Source organism: Homalodisca vitripennis, chromosome 1 (genome assembly GCF_021130785.1).
Source record: "Homalodisca vitripennis isolate AUS2020 chromosome 1, UT_GWSS_2.1, whole genome shotgun sequence".
NCBI classification, from domain to species: domain Eukaryota; kingdom Metazoa; phylum Arthropoda; class Insecta; order Hemiptera; family Cicadellidae; genus Homalodisca; species Homalodisca vitripennis.
Genome location: NC_060207.1, coordinates 166,530,657 through 166,549,941, shown reverse-complemented (window position 1 = coordinate 166,549,941; position 19,285 = coordinate 166,530,657). Strand labels below are relative to the sequence as shown.

Genomic DNA, 19,285 nt, shown 5'->3' with positions numbered 1-19,285 from the left:
GGGTCCTTCGATACCGTTGTATCGATTTATTTAAAACATTTTTGTATAAGACTATGCCGTTGAGATTCACTCCGACTTTAGAATTTACTCCTACATATTTTTTTCTATATACAGCGCTGACTAATAACTTCTTCACTACAAAAAACACTGTAAATGTTGAGTTAGCTCCAGTTCACCTTCTTCTTAGTGTAGTGTCTGGAATCTGACGCTGTCTCAGACTTGATTTCTGGAATCTAGAGATGTTCGTCCGAAGAGATCCGAAAAATGTGTTGAAACCTCGGTTGCTCCACACAACCTTGCTTAGAGACCGTGTCTAAAACATCGTGTGCATTCATTTGTGTACCTGATTAAACAATGAAAATACCTCTTCACTTAGATTGCACTATATTTAGTAGTCAGTGTGTCTTTGATGTCAAAACGATGTAAAGAGTTCGTTTTGAGCTTCTTCGTGACTGACTTTTTTATATCTTCAGATGAACATGACACCCAGATTCCTGGAACCAAGTCTGTGAACTGGAACTCAACACTCAGAAGTTACGAGCGGCAAGAGGTTCGTTCGCTGTAAATAACACAGACTGATAAGAAACCAAATCGCATTTGTTAACTCCAATAGTATAATCATGATTATAAGCTAGAATAGTATGATTTGTTATGTATTTAAAACGGATTGGAATATGGGGTAATATAACGGTATCTGACCATTCGTAAGAAGACAAGAAGAATCTTTTACAATAGATATCGTGATTCGTTTGAAGTGTAACAACGATCAAGGCAACTCATTATAAAACAGCGGGCGGCTTGCAGCAAAGCCAATAAGGCATCGTCTATGTTTGAGCGGCGATAAGTTAAATAAATAAAGAGACAGCGCGGGTGGGGGAGGGGTGATGACGCGCGACAATCACCAACAATGAGAGCTCTGGAGTGTGACGTCAGAGCTGATAACGTGGACAATGGTCGGGTGCGCGCGCATCTTTGTATTTAGGCTGAGGTGAGCAGCGCGTCAGTTGTCGTGTCGCGTCCGCGGGTGTCAGTCCACAGTTACCGATTTGGTAAGTTCTATGTATCTTTGTCTAACTGAGTAACAACAAATGTCAAAATAACACTCTGCAAATCTTATAAAAGTTGAACAACTCTTTGAATCTACAGTTTTTCCTTTTTTCGTGTGCACGTGCATCCTGAAACACAAGTAAAGTTAATTGAACATTAATCCTTGCCGCACTGATAAATCATCAGATTCCTTATGAACCTTCTATATTGAAACGATAATGGAAAAATACATTTGAACCACAGTAAACATGGAAATAAATACCTTTCTTTAGCTGTACTACTAATCAAACTCTTCTATATGTTCGTCTATTGCCATAGTATATATTCTCGTATATAGAATGTATATAGTAGAATTTTAAACTATTGCATATATTAAAGAAAACTTCTTTAATAAGAAGTTATCTAGAGAGTTAGTTAGAGGTATATAAGGCCTTGAATCAGGAATACTTCTGAATTTCGAAACCTGTATTTCGATGCACTATAAAATATTGTTGAACGGTAGAGGGCGCTCTCAATTCAAAATTCTATAATGTTCTTTATTCTACAGATAGTGGTAAAATGAACAAAATCAATAATTTCAGCACAATTTTAGCTAAGAAAATGTTCATTTTCCGTGTTTTCGAGATAAAACTTTAAAAGTGATGCGTTTAATATATTCGTAAGTTTTATTAAGGCATCCAAATGAGAATAACTTAAAGCAATGATTTATATTCAGCGTAGCAAAATAATCTATTTTTTAGGTAACAGTAAAGTTTTGCATCAAGAACTTTGAACATTCAATAGAAGAAATGTGAAAATAAAGTTATGATGACGCTCTGAGCGGAGTATTCTCTATAATAGTTTATCTGGTCTTTATCTGGTGGTTATGTTGTGTCTTATTCCCATTGCATGGCTTGTTGGTTTTATTTTACAGTATCATTTAATTCACTTCTGAGCGGAAATTCACCGATATGTATAAACAATGTTTGAATTACGCTAACTACCGTTTAAGGCCTTCTACAAATACCCATAAGTCATCATGCATTGGACAGCACTCTAGGCGGGAAGCACCTGATATTAGTATGGCGGCGTTCCTAGCAGTCCAGATATAAGTAATGATCATTTAAAGTTCTGGATCACTTCCGAATCGTTGAATGTCAGCCCAGTAACGTAAACAGTGTAATGCAGCCCTCGTGTTGGAGAGCTAACACTTTTCTTGGTCAACACATATCACTAGAGCTTACGCAAAATTTGCTTGACAAGGAAGAGTTCTCAAGTTGAAGAGCAAAGTTCAAATAAACAAATACAGAGATTATTGACTAAGCAAAACTAAATGTTGTTTCTTTGAACATTGTTTTTTTTTTTTTTTTTTTTTTTTTTTTTTTTTTGGATTAACACTAAACCCTTTAAAGCGACATAGTGCGGATCTTAAAAGTCAGGTACCGAAGTGTGTCTTAATTCGTGTAAGATAAAGTGAATGTAATTTTTTTTAACTCATAACGTGATTTTAGAGTATTTACTATTGAACATGTGAGGACCAGTAGAGCCCTGAAATCGAAAATCGAAGCTATTAGACAGTATATCCAGGTCACAGGAAAGGCCTGATCACGCAAAATAGTGAGTCATTGGTTTTACACTTTGACTGCCGAGCGACGCACTGACTCAACACTTCTACTTGTAACCTCTGTTAGCGAACATGTTACATGTTAAAACTACTCTAGCTATAGCATGCAATGCTGTGGTTCCTGCAAATTCAATATTTGCTTTAAAAAGTTTTTAAAGGCTGATCCATAAATAAAATTTTGTGGTATTTGTTTCAGTAATTACTGAATTTTGTAGGCATATTTGGAATTTAATTCAATGCCAATGAAGCGTATGCCTCAAATCTGACGGCAAAACCATATAACCTTGAGCACCTATGGAGTAACGTGTATGTATACGTAATAACAGTACATGCTTTTTTAGTATTTACTGGATTGTATCACGATCTACGTATAAAGACCAGCGGGGTGGAGCACTTAAAACAGAGAATACGGCATTATCAAACTTAGGTCTACGAAGTGACATTTATGGTAAATATTTTATGTTGCAGGTTCTGCAACTTTCTGAGATTATGGTAGTTTTTAATAAAACCGAAGAGGTCATATGGGCGGACCTGTAATTGGAGACTAGAGTAGTTTTTGATTGCAAATTAAAATAAAATGAATGCAATCCATAACATTTTCTGGATTAGTTTCTGACATTCTAGGGGTGGCTCTTCAATGTCGTAAAAATAGTCAGACAAAGTCCTAAATTCGGAGAGCAACCCTATGCTTTTGAAATAATATTGTACAATTCAGGAATTATGACCCAAAAGAAATTTCGTTTCAACAAGTTCTAACAGTTATGAATCATTATAGATCTTTTTAGGTTCAATGAGACAAACCCTGATGTGAAGGAAATATAACTCAAATTATGCCAATCAAAGTTTAAATGGGGTATAAGTATAGATTTTCAAAATTGTACACTTTCGGTAGTAGTGCCTTCCAAATTATGACTACAATAATGTGTTTTAATATTAATTTGTGGTAGTCATAAACTAGAATATTTATTATGAGTTCCTGCTTTCTTCTTAGAACCTCCGAACATCTTCTTGAAGATTTTTGGGATTTCCAGTTAGGAAAAATTATCCAAGGATGCTTTTAAAATATCTAATTTTTTTCTATTTTGTACAAAACTTGTCGATTTACTCAAATTCTAGTTACCTGCTGTAGACTATCAATTTAAGTTTCGTCAAAAATATTCGTAGAACACACAGGGTGGGTGATCATGGTAAAAATTAGTTTTGCACTATTAAAAATCCAGCAGCCACCATTTTGGAATTAATCGCACGAACAGCAGCGTTACTATTGAAAACTATATTATAGTTAATATATTTTGTCAAACTTCTTTAATGAACAAGATCATTTGATCCACAGAATATAGCATATAAGTTTGTCGCTAAGGTTCATCACTGTATCGCAAGAACTGTAAGTGCAGTTTAGAAACGAAATACGAGTATACGAATAATTACAAATTAAAGGTGTTGGTATAAAATCTTTTGCGAAGGGCCTACCAGATAGTATAAAGGATATAAAATATTTTTTTTATTAACTACAACATTTATATATTTTTATTATATGTATAACACATTTTAACCACACGAATATTTACAACTATAATATATAATATAATAATAATCAGATTTAAAATTATTTTGAGTTTACATTGAATTTGGTTGCAATGGCCACAAATACTACCACTGGTAAGAAAATAGTACTAAAAATACTAATACCGATATTTATATTTGTATTGATTTAATTAAAAGTGAAATTTTATGCAAGGAATTTCAATGTTGATGAACCGTCAAGATGTTATTCAGTATGGATATTGTACATGTCTGAGGAAATATTTAAGAATTCAGGTCTTAGTTCCTTCAAATTCAAATAAAAACATTTCCTGTTATCATCAGTTTATTATAAATGTAATGACTAAGCCCATGTCCTTTACAAGCCAGGAAATAAGTGTTACGTAACGATGATTACGTAATTTCAATATTATAAGAACGACACTTTGACTGACTTCGACTTACGTAACAAATACTCAATTTAGATTGATTTTGGCTCCTTAATTAGTGTTGCAACAATTTTGTCTTAATTAGGAAATATATTTGATAAACTCAAGACACAATTATTGTCAACTTCCTTAACACCGGTTATCATCAGAACAAAATCAGTATAAATTATTTATTTTCATGGCTGAATGATTTTTTACATATTGCATATGGATTCTGTACGAACATTACAATCTAGTCAACCCCAAACTTGAAAAACGTTGTTTCCGATTTTTGTGAAGGCGTTGTTTGAATCAAAAAAACACCACAAAAAATACTTTAGGGGAGGTTCCTAAAAGGTAGAATTTTCCATAAGTGCATCAAATCAACCTCATTGCACTCAGAATGCACGTGAAAGTCGTTAATAGTTTCAAGGATTACTACAGAGAGTTAGATAAATAGGTTGACCCCATAAATTTGAAGACAAATTACACAATTTCAATATAAATGATAGGTCGCTCACATAGAATGCATATGCATTTAGGAAATTGACGTTATTTTAGATTTAAAAGAATCTTGAGGTCCTCTCAAATTAAAGGGTAGGTGCTATATAATTTCAGAGTGTTGGGTTCATTTGAAAAAGATTGGCTTGCATTATAAAAGGTAGTAAACGTGTTTTGTACCATACGTGTAATATGACGTTTAAATAGAGTCAAGATAAGAAAAGTAATTAAAAATTACATACACGTTAACTATGCAAAATAATTTTTAAGTAAACACTTTTTCAAAGCGCGTCAAAACAAGCATATTATAAATACCATATGTATCAATAGTTAGCAAACACGCGTGGTCACGTAACCATAATTGCAGTAAATGTTTTACTTTTTGTCAACTAATCTAAGTTAGTTAAATATAACAAGGACCGCGAGTTTATTATACCGAGCGATTAGTTTCTCGTGAAAAGTTACTCGATTGCATTAAAACATATTACATAAGTCAACTAGTGAGTCATTAATGAGGAGTAACTAGTCTATTCTCAGGATATTCAATTTTTATGACAAACAATACCTGACTGCTTTTCCACGTAATACTTCAATTATATGGTCAGACTTGCTAGTAAAATCCTGATAAGGTACTACTAAAACAGTTTTACTGGTACATTAAAATTATATACCGTGGGAATATCGTGGAATGCGTCAATGTATACATTTCTGGGAAACATTAAAAAATAACCATGCATTTATTTTTACGTGTTCTGCTTGACAACAATCACTAAGATGTAAGTTATTATTTCTACATGTTATCTCCATTAAGGTTTGCTCATAGCCTTATCTTAGTTAGTTAGTTCTGACTTCAGGTAATATGATAACGCAAGTACACTGAGTGACTACGGTTTCTTGCAAATGTGTGAATATTTTCCTGCATATTCCCGTTACTAAGTTCCCTCCTTTATTGATTTTTCACGTAAATTTTTTTACAGCGACGTTGGAGTAGCCTGCTATTGTGCAAAAAGTGTTTCAGCAGCTTCCTGTCACGTATATATTTCGGACGAGACATCTTCTGATCTTATGTTTTTACATACGAATACCAGCTGAATCATATATCAGCTATTTTATTTTGGAATCATAAATGTTCATTTATATTGTGTAGTCTCATACATACTTAATTTTTCTTATAAAACAAACTGACACAACGTAGTACAAAGCACCCAACAGAACTTAATAAACGTATTACCAACCAATCTAACAAATTAGTACATCACCTGTGTTAGTATTTTATATGATTGCACTCATTTTTTTTTCAAATCGATTCTCGTTATAATAATGGTTATCCACGAGACCAATTTAAATATGTTAGAATTTTTTATTTTCACCTTTTGACTAAGAATCACTAAAGTACTTCCATGGACCAAGAAGAACCTATACGCCAAGTTTCAAGTACCTTGAAATTGTCCATTATGAGTTATCGCACAGATGGATGGGTATACAGACGTACAGACAGATAGACGGACAGACAGTGAGACGGATGGACGGACAGACGACTACATGATTTTAAGAAGGACTTGTCGGATCCTTAATGAATAAGAAAGTGCAATTAAGAAATAGTGCATTAGTTAGTTTAATAAACACAAAAGAGCTCTCGGACAGTTACATTGGAATGAAAAATTCAAGTAACAAAACATAAATTCAATACGACATAATATTAAATTTATCCCTTTTCTCACGTGTGGGACATAACTGAAATAAATACACTGTTAGCGAGGGTCGTTCACAGTAAAAATAACTATAATTACAATAAATCAAGCAACAAAGCAGTTCCCACTGGCTGGCGTGAGAAAAGCAGGGTCAACGCCAGAATGGTTATACAGTAGTAGACTCTCACCGTATTCATGCAAGGATTACACAGTTAGTGCATTAAACTGTTTCTTATTCTACCCAAAGCTTTTTTTTAGTTATAGCAAAGAAAAACAGCCACATTAAAAATATACAGTATTTTGTACCTGCAGAAAAATATGTTTTTATAAATTTGTTGTAACACAATTTCGTAACATTTGTTGAACAGTTTCCATACCATCTGACGTTTTTATCCCACTTTACCACCTGATAATTGAAGGTGATCGCTAATTTATTTAGTTTCTTAGTTATTCACGAGCTTAAGAGAACTATATAATGTATTATATAGTCTTTTAATGAATGTTAATATAAATATTGTTTAATGTTCATTAATTCTTATTGAATTCAATTATTAGACTATTGTCACTTACACAAATTTAACATGATCTCGTCATTTTGCCTCTTGGGCAAATTTTTCTAATTGCTTCCATCATTAAAATCCCATGTGTAAACTATATTATAATATTAGTACTAATTTTGTTACAAAATTATTATCTTTAAAATACACGAACAGTCTAGTTTTGCAACGATAAAACATCATATTCTGTAATTGTAACTGCTAATGTTTTCTCCAATGATTGATTGATATTGCTTGGAGTGAGACTATTTATACATTTTCTGAACGGTTTGGTGTTTCAGATTGTCTTTACAAAATACAACCATTCTTCACTGATCTAATCGAAGGTTTCCTGATAAATTGAATATTTTCCTTCCTTGTTTCAAATCTGGTCCTTTATTGCCGGTTTAAAAAACAGGTCATAATAAACTAACTGCCCTTTGTACTTTTTCAACGCATTTTGTTATCAGTTAATAGTTACTCCATATATCTTGACAAGAAGTCAGTGACGGATCGGTTACCTATCCATGACGTGTTATTGTGACCTATTATCTTATCATATTCATATGTGGCGTCATCAGAGTGACGTAAATGGATCAATTGAAATTAACACTCCTGTCTATGTCAGATGACACTATGCCTGCAATTCTAATACGGAAGAGCGTAGTAGAACAACTATATTTTTTAAGGAAACACAAATAATAATGAGCTACAGGTTGAAGTAGGTCGACTTGCTGTTTACTTCGATTTATGGAATAACTAAATAATTAGTGAGATACCTATAGCATTATAAATACACGTTTATAACACTTTTCAGATATCAAGCCCCGCGGTTTTATTATTAATGTCCATTTACCTCCACATACGATCCATACTTCACTATCTCCTGAAAATAAGATTACCTAGGCCTTCTTCCTAATCTTATTCTTTGTACCATACCTCCAAACCAGTATTGTGTAGGTTATTGCTCCTGATGATATGACTAGTCTAATTCTCCTAGATTGAATATAAATCATTGACTACCTCTCTTGCTCTTGAAGTTTCTCCTTGCTCTTTTCTCTTTCCAGCTTGTTTCGATGCCACCACTCCACAAATCCACATTTTTAGCAGCTTCTAGTTTTCCCTCTATGGTTCGCTACCGTATATGAGTACGTTCCAAACAAATGTTTTATGAGTGAACATGTTAATTATTTCAATGCTGATATGAGCATGTATTTAGTACCTCGCACTTATCGTGAAATGCTTGTTTTGCTAGAATCATTCTATTAATATTAACTGCTGACTACTTGTTGGATAGTTGTTGTTAGTTATACCTCCAATTTATTGACTTGGAGTTTTTATGTCGTTTTATACCTTGTAGTATTTACTCGTATACTGATGTAGGCCTTGAATTGTTTGCTTGTCAGCGAAGGTCTAAGTGTTATCAACTTTTCTAGCGATACCCAACATTACCAATTACAATTCCAGCTTCGCTCTGCCTATGCCCTCTACTACCACCAACCACGAGTTGTGGGTGCTATGATAAAGTTCATTGAACAAACGTTCATTTGTTCAAACAAAGGTCTGAACCTTTACTTTACAAAACAAGAACCAAGAAAACTAAGGTACACACATTTTAATTCGAATATAAAATATATACTCAGAAGTGAATCTCATTACACTGATATCACAGGACTGCAAACACGGTCCAGTTACAAGATTTTTTCTATTGTAATTGCACTTAAGGCTTTCCACATTCTTGCATAACAAAATAATCAAGAACTCGCATCTCCTTACTGCTTTCTGACCTTTATTGTAACTTTTTGTAGTGTTCATCCATGTCAAGTAACTGCTCCCGTATGATAGTCCTAGCACGTTGGATAAAGACGCAACCAAGAAGTCAGCGTTTGAAGTTAGGCAAAGATTGTAAGATTTTAGCGGCTTCCGGAGTAATAGAATATTAATTATGAAAAAGAGGTAATGATTGTGGCATTCTGTTGCTGAGACTCCATGAGAGAGTTAGCACTATCTAACTTTAAAGCTCTAGCTCTAACTCTCAGATAAGCATCTTGGAATAAAGGAGCTTGTTCTTACCAGTCTCTGTAGTCATAACGGTGTCTCCGTCATGCTTCGACTTGATTAAGCCTGAATTAATAAAAATAGCATCACCCTGTTCAACCGTCATCCTGGTAAGTAAACTATACCATCATGCAATCGCTTTACCCCAATATCTTGACACTTGAGATTAGTGATATGCTGCCCTAAAACATCTAATTTTTGCCCAGGTATAAGTGACATAATTTTCTAACATACCTAGTGTATGTTCTTTAACAGTTAAAGGTCAGCCAGAAGTAAAACCTCCTGAGAACTTCTGGATGATCAGTACTCTCTCTCAACCATCAATTCTGGCGCAACTCTTTATTCTCAAACGTAAGATATTGTGTATTATTAGCATAAAGAACCGGCATGCGTACATTTAGGACTACTGTTTTCAATATTGGAATCGTAATGTCATTAAATGATCCAGTACTTGAAGGCCAGAATTTAGGATGGTTCCAGACTGTGCTGAATTTAAAATCGGTCATCACGTGTTTCTGACTGTATCACTAACTCGGATTGTCCTGTCTTCAATTCAACTTCGATTCGGTAAAGAGATATGGATACTATATTCCAGCAGTCTACCTTTTTATATGCGACGGAATCTAGGTGGACCGGGCTTTACGTAAAACTGTGTGGTGCATTACACTCAGCCTAATTCACTTTAAAGTACTTTGATGTGTCTAGTTTGCAATTAGTATTCGAAAGCTTACTAATATTCTTTACTAAGCAGTTGTGTTGACCAACGAAGTCAAGTTGATTTATGAAGTCAAACAATCCTTTAAGTCAACCTTTCATAAACCCGCTTGTATTCCTTCATTACGACATGCCACGGTATACGACGAGAAGCTTTTAGCTTGCTAGGTACAATGCCAAATTGCCCCCAATGAGTATCAATGAAGCAGTAGAGTGATGGGGTAGTGCTTCGTTGGATCGGTGCATGAGTTGACAAGCAGACAAGCTTCCAGCGACAAGCAGTATACTTGTCAGGTCGCGCTGGCCGTTCGATATAATAAACAACTCATCCCACTCACCCACTCTTTATACTCCTGAAAATACCCCGGCGTGAAAATAGCCGGAGAAGAACACTCATTCATCATGTCCCCCCTCGGCGAGTGCTTACATGACTTATCGATATTATGGCTGATGAAAATATATCTACTTAGATCATTTTATCGCTTATATCAATACGGAAACGCTGTCATGAATGTTGAAATATTGATTTTATCTTTGTAAATAAATACTGCAGATCAACTCGATTTACAGTTGTATAATTTATTACAAACTTTACATCATCAAAAAAGTGTTGTATTGTCTTCCACAATGACTCGAATACAGCCTTAAGAAAGTATATGACATAGTACTCCAACGAGATGCCCTGTATACGACTTATATTGAATAGGCGATATATATATAAGTGATTTTGAAAGGATTGGTTCACCATTGTTCTGAAATAACCCTCTGAGTTATAAGGTCTATGGCCATTTTCGGAAGAATCCTCGTTATATTAACATACAAATTGTCTCGTAATTCTCTGACAAGTGTGGATAGAGAAGTGCCAATTTTATTATTGACCTGACCACATTATTGCTCAGATCAAGACTAACACAGGTCATAGGATATCCTGGAGTTGCCGTTTATTCAGTTTTTTATTGTTGGTTATTTGCTGAGAACCTCAATGTGGACCGTGTTTTGTCATAGTAAATCTGCTTTAAACCAGTTATTTATTATTTAATTCAAAAATTGTAGTTTGTTTCATTAGATTTGTGATCAAATTCACTAAAAATGCTATCCTTGTTATTCTTTAATGTAATTGCTGGTTTTTAAGATATTCAACAATTAAGATTACAATGACTACCATTTTGAAAACATTAAAAATTATATCATAACATTTTTATCTACTTGCCTTGTTACTATAAATATTTGACCTAATTTTGTTAGAATATAGTTTTATGGTAGATTTAAAAATGTTTATATTTTTTAAATAAAAGACACATACAGACAGACAGATGGGAAACTAAGCGCCGGAGACCCATATTACTATGATAAAATGTGTTTGTCTTCACCTAAGCTATAATACGGTATGCATTAAATTTGTCAAGAGAGTTGTGGGGCTTCCTGTAGTATGTTATATCTGCCCTTAGCATCGTAAGATTTAATAGTTTACTATATTTAGCGAGGTATTCAGATATAAACTAGATTGCTTACAGTGCATAGTATAAATCAAGCCCACTTTGATATACTTGAAAATCTAAAGGCAATGCAACTGTTCCTAACGTTCCTTTAAAGTATTAGACTGTGATCTTAGGCACTAAAACAACGGATATGTTTACGAAATATTAGATAGTTGTGACCACTTTCTGCTTTGAAGTTTATCGTGCATGATAACCCTTTACTGGGTCATCCTTAGTGTGGGTCACGCTAATGTTTACGACCAAGGTCAGGGTTTTTTAATTTTGTATGAAAATAAGAGTAGGTTTAATTCTTTAAATATATTATATTACCATCGAAAACCTTTCATTTTTCAAAAATCTCACATCACGCCTTTAATGTGTTTTTCATTGCTTTGCAATTTATGTTGTATGCATTGTGTGTCACCTCTAGGGGAGAAACTCCGTTAACTTATTCGTTTAATTCATTATTAAATTAATTTTAAAAGTTTATTATTTGGAAATGACTGTAAACTGTTTGAGATATTATGCAATCCTGTTATGATCTACAGTCTTGAAATGTATCGTATATTTGTTTGTGTGCAGTTTTGTTGTAAAGCTGTATGACATAACTTGTCAACTGACCATTGTTCTCGTAGCATAATCAAACTGGCAAGTCTCCAATTGCCAGTATGGCACAATAGTACTTCTGATTGTTTTATAACCAACTAATCTATTGTTTGAAACGCTAGCTGACCAGCAAGGTTTACTACTTCGCTCTCCAGTTCAGTCTTTATTTGTCAAAGTATGAAATTGTATTGTACTGAGCGCGACTCAAACCCGGATAACGGGAATGGTAATTTGCGACACTAATTGTTATACTACCCCACGCATTAATAATTAGCATTATCACAAATGATAGTGCACAACACTGGAATTAGTGCTGGCACCTCAAAATTAGCGGAAACTCCTACCGGATGTTCTCAGTAAATATTATACTGTTATTCAAATTGTAACCATTAAATTTAAAATCAGTTGCGATAAAAGCAAATTTCGTGACCATATTTGGATAAACCTTTTGTCATTTAAAGTAGGAAAAATATGACATAAGAGCGCAGGCATCCATAGCCTAGTTATCATCCGTAGCCTAGTTAGCATCCGTAGCCTAGTTAGCATCCATGGTGTAGTAAGCACGCAGGGAATAGGCTACACTTATATTCCCAATAGTGAAACAAGGGAACCATACACGACCACTCCGTGTCAGAACCAGAAGATTGACAGCTGTCACTTTGTGAACGGGAGAGCATTCAGCCGGGAAATGTCATTACATAATTTAAATCAATACCAGCACGCTTCAGTAACAATCGTGTTCCACCTGATAAAGTTTGTCCCCATTATGTAACTTAAATGCAATAAAATTCAACGTTTTGTACCTTTTGGAATTACACTTACTTGTTAGTTACTGTTCACATGTAGTTGTGAAAATGTTATTGTCAGAAATTCTGGCTCACATAACCGGGTCGGGTTGTTCACAACAGTCTTAGTAACTCAAGAAGTTAAATTTCTTAATAAGCTCCATTCACTTATGCGTGATTTATACCTGTCACTTATGTCCTAAACTGGTTATTGGCACTATACAGTGAATGTACAGAAGCGATACTAACCTCCAATGAGTTACTTGCTCAAATGATCTATATCACTGCAAAAATAATTTTTCATGTTCAAGTCTTATTCAATGTAAAATTTTGTTTATTAGCATTGTCCCCTCTTCAACTGATATTTCCAAATAAGTGTTAATACCCTTCATTCCAAAGTGGCAAAGGCTTGAGCACGAAGTTGTCATGATCGTCCTCTAGATTTTATTCCATGGGCTTTTGACTCGAAGCGTCATGGGCTAATACATACGAGTAGATTAGTCAAATACTTAAATACTTCACACAGAAGTCATAACTCTACTAAAATTTCGACTTCTAGTGGGTCATCTTCTGGCGTCAATAAGAAATAAAAGTGAGGATAATTCATCTGCAGTAGCCATATTTTTAAATTTACGAACACAGCACAAAACACAATGAATAAATAACGGAACTTATTATTTTGTCACTCTAGAAGAGAAGCATGACTATTTAGGATAAAGTGTGTAGTTTCCTACAAAACCGCTAGAAGTAAACGTAGCCTTGTTCCTCTGTTGGTACACATTCTACCCAACAATTACGTGTAGAGTTGTATATTCGGAGTATTAATGACGTGTATATTTTGCCCTCAACGCAAGACAGGATCTGCCAATTTGTAAAGCTTCCTTTTACGGTATTGGAACTCAAGCGTCCTTGTAAAACCCGAATGGTGCACGGATTCAACCTTGTTCACCAATATAATTAAAGCAACATCGCTTCTGAAAGAGTTAAGTCAGCGCATTTAAATACGAGTATTTGTGGCTAAAATGAACCATTTTAAGGTATTTGATGACATATCTGATGTTGATGAAACCCATTCTAAGAAGTCTACTTAGTCCCTCTTGAGCTACTGGTTTTTTTCTCCTATGAGTCAATTGTTAGAGGATTACTATAATGAGCGTATGTAATGATGTAAGTCTTCCAGCTAATTACACGAAACGACAACAAAAGATCAAACTTATACAAGGGAAACTTAATTAAATAAACATTATTTTGAGCTCTAATAAAGTATTACGAAATACCTAATAACACGATAAAGGACCATATAACACTAAACTAAAATAATACATTTTTCAGCCTCTAAGTGAACAAGCAATTGGTACATGAACTGCGTATTTTCATTTTGTACAAGTCTACAACCCCAAGTAGCTGTCTACAAGTACACGCAGAGTCGTACCGAAGACAAGACTAGATAATAGATTTAAAGAGGTCTTCCATGAGCTGGTCAAAGCTAATGAGTATTTATAATATTATGATTGAACTGGATATCGGCCAGAATATGTTTTACTGTCAGCTTTTTAAATTAATATAGTATTTATTTGTATCGTAACGCAACAACTGCAATGATTTTCTTTTAATACATCTTGATGTGGAGGGAAACGAGTTTTTATGTTGGCGCCTTCTGTATTCAAATAAATTAGTCCAGTTTTGTAGACCGCGAGCAGTAGGTTGGCAAGCCTGATAATTGTCTCTGTTTTGAAAATGATAAACTTGTTTGTTTGTTTATCGTTCACAGATTGGACAGTAGATTATAAAATGTGATAAACATGACACTTTTACGACTATTTTAAATTAAACTATAAATAATGTCTAAAATGCCATAAGCATATCTATAAAATGAATGATCCTGCGGCTTTTAAGAGCCATAAAAATAAATTAAAAATCGTTTATAATATAATATCAAAAATGAATATGAAAAATCAAACCGTAATGGATTCATAACCACTCGAAAATGTACACAATATGTAAAATATCAAAGAATTAAAGAAATCACTAAATAGTTATAAATTTTAGAACAATTTAAAGGCATTTTTGACATGTTCAATTAAAAATCTTTATCATATTAAAAAATCCTTTTAAAAAGCTTTAAAAAATAATAGAACATTTAGGTTGAAAAAACCATTCTTAAATTTTCACTTTATTATAATGTACAGATTCGTCCCTAATAAATGGAGCATCAACATTACTGCAATCATATTACATTTTAAAGAAAAATTACAACCTACATTACAACCTCAGAAAACTCTAGGAAAAAACAATTTCATTTGTCTCTGAAATAAAACTTTATATATAATTATCACTGAATTCGTAAAAGCTTTAGTGATTTTTTTATTCTTTGACTTTAAGAAAACATAAAAAAACGTTTTTTTTATTTTATATAGATTTATTTTTTTTTTTTTTTTTTTACATATTTACTGTTTGACTTTTTCAGATTTAACTTTGGCGCATATACATTCATTTTTTATGGCACCGACAAAGTCATAGGAACGCTTATTCTATGAGTTTTAGTTCTGTCAATAGTATTTTAGACAGTATGTATATTTGAATTTCAAACATGTACTCCTTGAACAGTGTCGTATGAACCTCATTTTCTAATCTACTTTGGGCTATCAATGAGGTTTATAGCTCAAACAGTTTTGTAGTTCAATCTTGACAACTTCTCATACATGTACTTCTAAAGACTTCTAACGAAATGTTGATAGTCATAAGACATTATTTCGATGGGGATAATACAGTGCTATAGTCTAAGAGAGGCGATTTAGTATTATATAAAATTCTACATTCTAATCTATTCTTTCTTATAAAAGTTTTCTTGAGTGTAAAGTAGGTTTTCGATATCCCCAGGCGGGCCCCCTGTTACGTCAGCACCGGCCTAGAGGTCAGAGAGGGTGTGTTGTAACCATAGGTACAATGTTCGCCCGCTTGTGGTACACAACGCTCACTGCTCAGCGCTCAGCTGATAACGTCGATCAGCGATGCTCTGCATCTGCAGTTTTTACGCGCGATAATGGTTCTGTAATTGTGATTACTCAAGGAAGTTCATATTTTAATTCCCAGTTTCAGTTTATACGTAGATAGACGCAATAGAAAAGTTAAACAAGGTTATCAGTGAATAGGAGAATGCCAACCCAAGGATGTGTACAAGTGAATGAACTAAATAATTTAACGTGTGTTGACTGTTGCCATTGTTGTCACCATCTCTTTGACATCAGGTTCCAAACAAAAGGTTTATTTTTGAATGTATGTATGCAAATAAAAATCACGTAAACCCTTTTTTGTGATTGTAATAAAACTACCACGATAAAACTAACCTTGCTTTAAGTGGTTAATTATTACTGTTTATTTCTTTATTTTAAAATAATATTTTAAGGGTCGTATTTATTTTTTTAAACTGACCACGCAACTCCTGGTTTAGTCTCAAATTTAGGAGTAGGATTAGTATTTTAAACCTTGTTATAATAATTCAAAACAGGATTTTCCGGACATTTACCATCGTTCAGTGAAACAAAAAATCAGTAACAAGTTTTCAAGATTGAACTACAGAACTGTTTGAGTTACAGAGCTCGTTGATAGTCCAAAGTAGATTAGAAAATGAGGTTCCTACGACACTGTTTAAAGAGGAGCCGTTTAAAATTGAAACATAAATACTGTTTCCTTCACAATCCTTCCATCGTCAAAAATAGTTCAAACAATTCAAAATAGTTATTGTCTTTCAGTCTTAAAAGTACATAAAGAATTTCACAGTACCGGAATCGGGTAAGTTAGTGGAAGTTGGGAGTTTGCCACGAAGCTAGTGATGTTGTCGCCCATATATTTAAAGGTACAATTCTCATTCATATCTTTTATATGAGATCAATTATTATATAATATGGATTGAATATGTAACTTGATTTAATAGACCATTATTTAGTAGTTCAATAGTCTGAGAATCGCACCTAGATTCCTAACATGTCTGTGACTGCTTTGATTGACTAACAACAAGCACTTGATTATCACGCTCTTCGAGGATGTTCCATTTGTAGTAATACTGAACGTCTCTCACTCATCTGGATCTCGTAGTTCTAGGGACGGGGGGCAGTTTTCGTTGTAAAAGTACATAAACTAGTTTGTCATTAAATAGTTTGACCGTCAATCAGAGTTAAAATGGTATAACTTTTACATCATCTTGAGCCTTTTTCTCTCGTTCACTGACACTGGTATAAATATTATTGAAATGTATGTTGGTTTAAAATTTGTCTAGTTAAAAGTTTGAAAAACCGTACTTTCATATTTTTAACTCTATGGCCCCACGACTACTAGTGGTCAGTCAGTTGAGTGTAAGACAGCACGAAATATTGTGTAAAGCGCCCATGACTTGACGGGCACAAAGATTGAAGCTACATGCAGTTCTCAGTGAGGTACAGTGGTACACAGACAATAGCCGATGTGGTTGGGTTGGGCTCGTGTTATCACCGAACTTTGCCTTGTTAGTTGAACTGAGACTGGTGATGCAACAGTTCGTCCCGTGACCGTCGGTTATGTGAGATTGCACGTTGTGCCACGTGACCCAGTACTGAGGGCACGACCATTCTTGATCCAATAGTGTTGCAGCGTTATATCTAAAATCCCCAAAACAGCTTTTGAGTTTCTTTTCATCCTTTAAATGTTTCGCTCTTCTACGTTGTATTCAATTTCTACTTGTTGATTGTTCAGGAGACTTAAAGTCTCGTGTAGATAAATCACAAATTATATATCTGTAACTTGTAAATTGGGTTGAATTAATTCATTTTGTGAGAAATTTACTCTCCTGCAAATGCCATAAATTTCTCAGCGTAGATGTGTGTGGGTTGGGTATTTTACCTACCCTATCCCTGTATAGAACTTGTCGTCTTAATGCTAGAGTTATTTCAAACATTTTCCCCTCTGATTTTGGCTGATAAGATACGAAATTCACGATAAGGCTTCCTCGAGGTAGCTGTATAATATTTATTAGAAGTTACAATGTGACAACCAAACCTTTAGTCCATTTATTCCTCTTTAGTAAATTATATCTATTCAAACGGGGCATTATAATGGAAATCAGTGTCCTTTCTATTCATACTCTCTGATTACATTTTTGTGACAGAAATTACGGATGAGTGATTGATTATATGAATATCCTAGAATACCGAGAGAGCTAAGTACGGTCGTTTGCAGATCTTACAGGATCGTGTAAACAGTTACACTTGGCCGATATCTGATACTTTAATACTCTTTTTACAGATATTTCTGTGGTTAAAGGAAGAGTTACATGTAGGCTAGTGGTTAGTTGCATAATCCAAACAACGTTCTGGCGAAGTGAAGTAGACAGCTGGTGGGAAGGAGACGATGTAGGCAGAATCTTCAAGACGAAGACGATGGTAAATACGGATTTTGTCAACCCACTCCATGCCAAGTCCGAGACCCTGCATTTATTTCCAGTGTGACAACAAACGCTGATAAGACAGTGTCAACAATGAACAATGCATTAATGTACTGTGCTGTGATAACAAATGTAGAGGTAAAATGTGGCATACACGCCTGGTGTGTTATGTATTGAAGAGTGGTTAGGGGCAGGGGAGGGGTGATTCTTCATAACACAGCCAACGCTGGCAAAAACAATAAGCCAATTATACATGGAGCCTTTCAGTATTTTTGCTTTATTACATTCGTATTAAATCTAGACGATTAAGTTCATAAAAATACCTCAATAACTGTAATACAAATTTAATTACACTTAATAATTACTAAAATTAAATAATACATTACTAAAATTAAAACTCGTTCAACTAGAAATCACCATTTAATCAGCTAATCTTTGACCTTAATATAAATTGATAGTTTTACAGGTGCGGGAAATAATACTACTTACAAGAATGTAAAATTAACAAAAATTAGCTCTTGAAAAATTGTTACACATACTTGTTAGTTTCAGCGAACGTAACAACAACTATTGTAACTGTATATTTTAATTTACGTTGTACATTTTTTTTATTTATAATCAACTTAAATTTTAATTGATTTAACCCTATCTACAGAGCGAGTAGGGTGGTGTAGCTATGGTGGGAAGGGCTGTATAAAACATCGTAGTGCACTCAATTGTCAATTGTGTACCTGATGAGACAATGAGAATACCTCTTCACCTAGATTGCACTATATGTTGTAGTCTAGGTGCCTCCCATATCGAAACTATTTAAAGATTTCATTTTGACCTTTTTCGTCGCCGACTGTTTTTGTATCTCTTCAAATGAACATGACTCCAGATTCCAGGAGTTAAGTCTGTT

At 34.1% G+C, this 19,285-nt stretch overlaps 1 protein-coding gene across 1 annotated transcript in view; it reads left to right on the top strand.

The window, feature by feature from the left end:
- The first annotated feature begins 938 nt into the window (after positions 1–938).
- Positions 939–19,285, top strand: part of LOC124352685 — a 72,596-nt gene continuing 54,249 nt past the window's right edge. The window contains exon 1 of the mRNA XM_046802271.1: positions 939–1,049. The gene's annotated coding sequence lies outside the window, so the exon portion shown is untranslated. The remainder of the gene's footprint in view (positions 1,050–19,285) is intronic.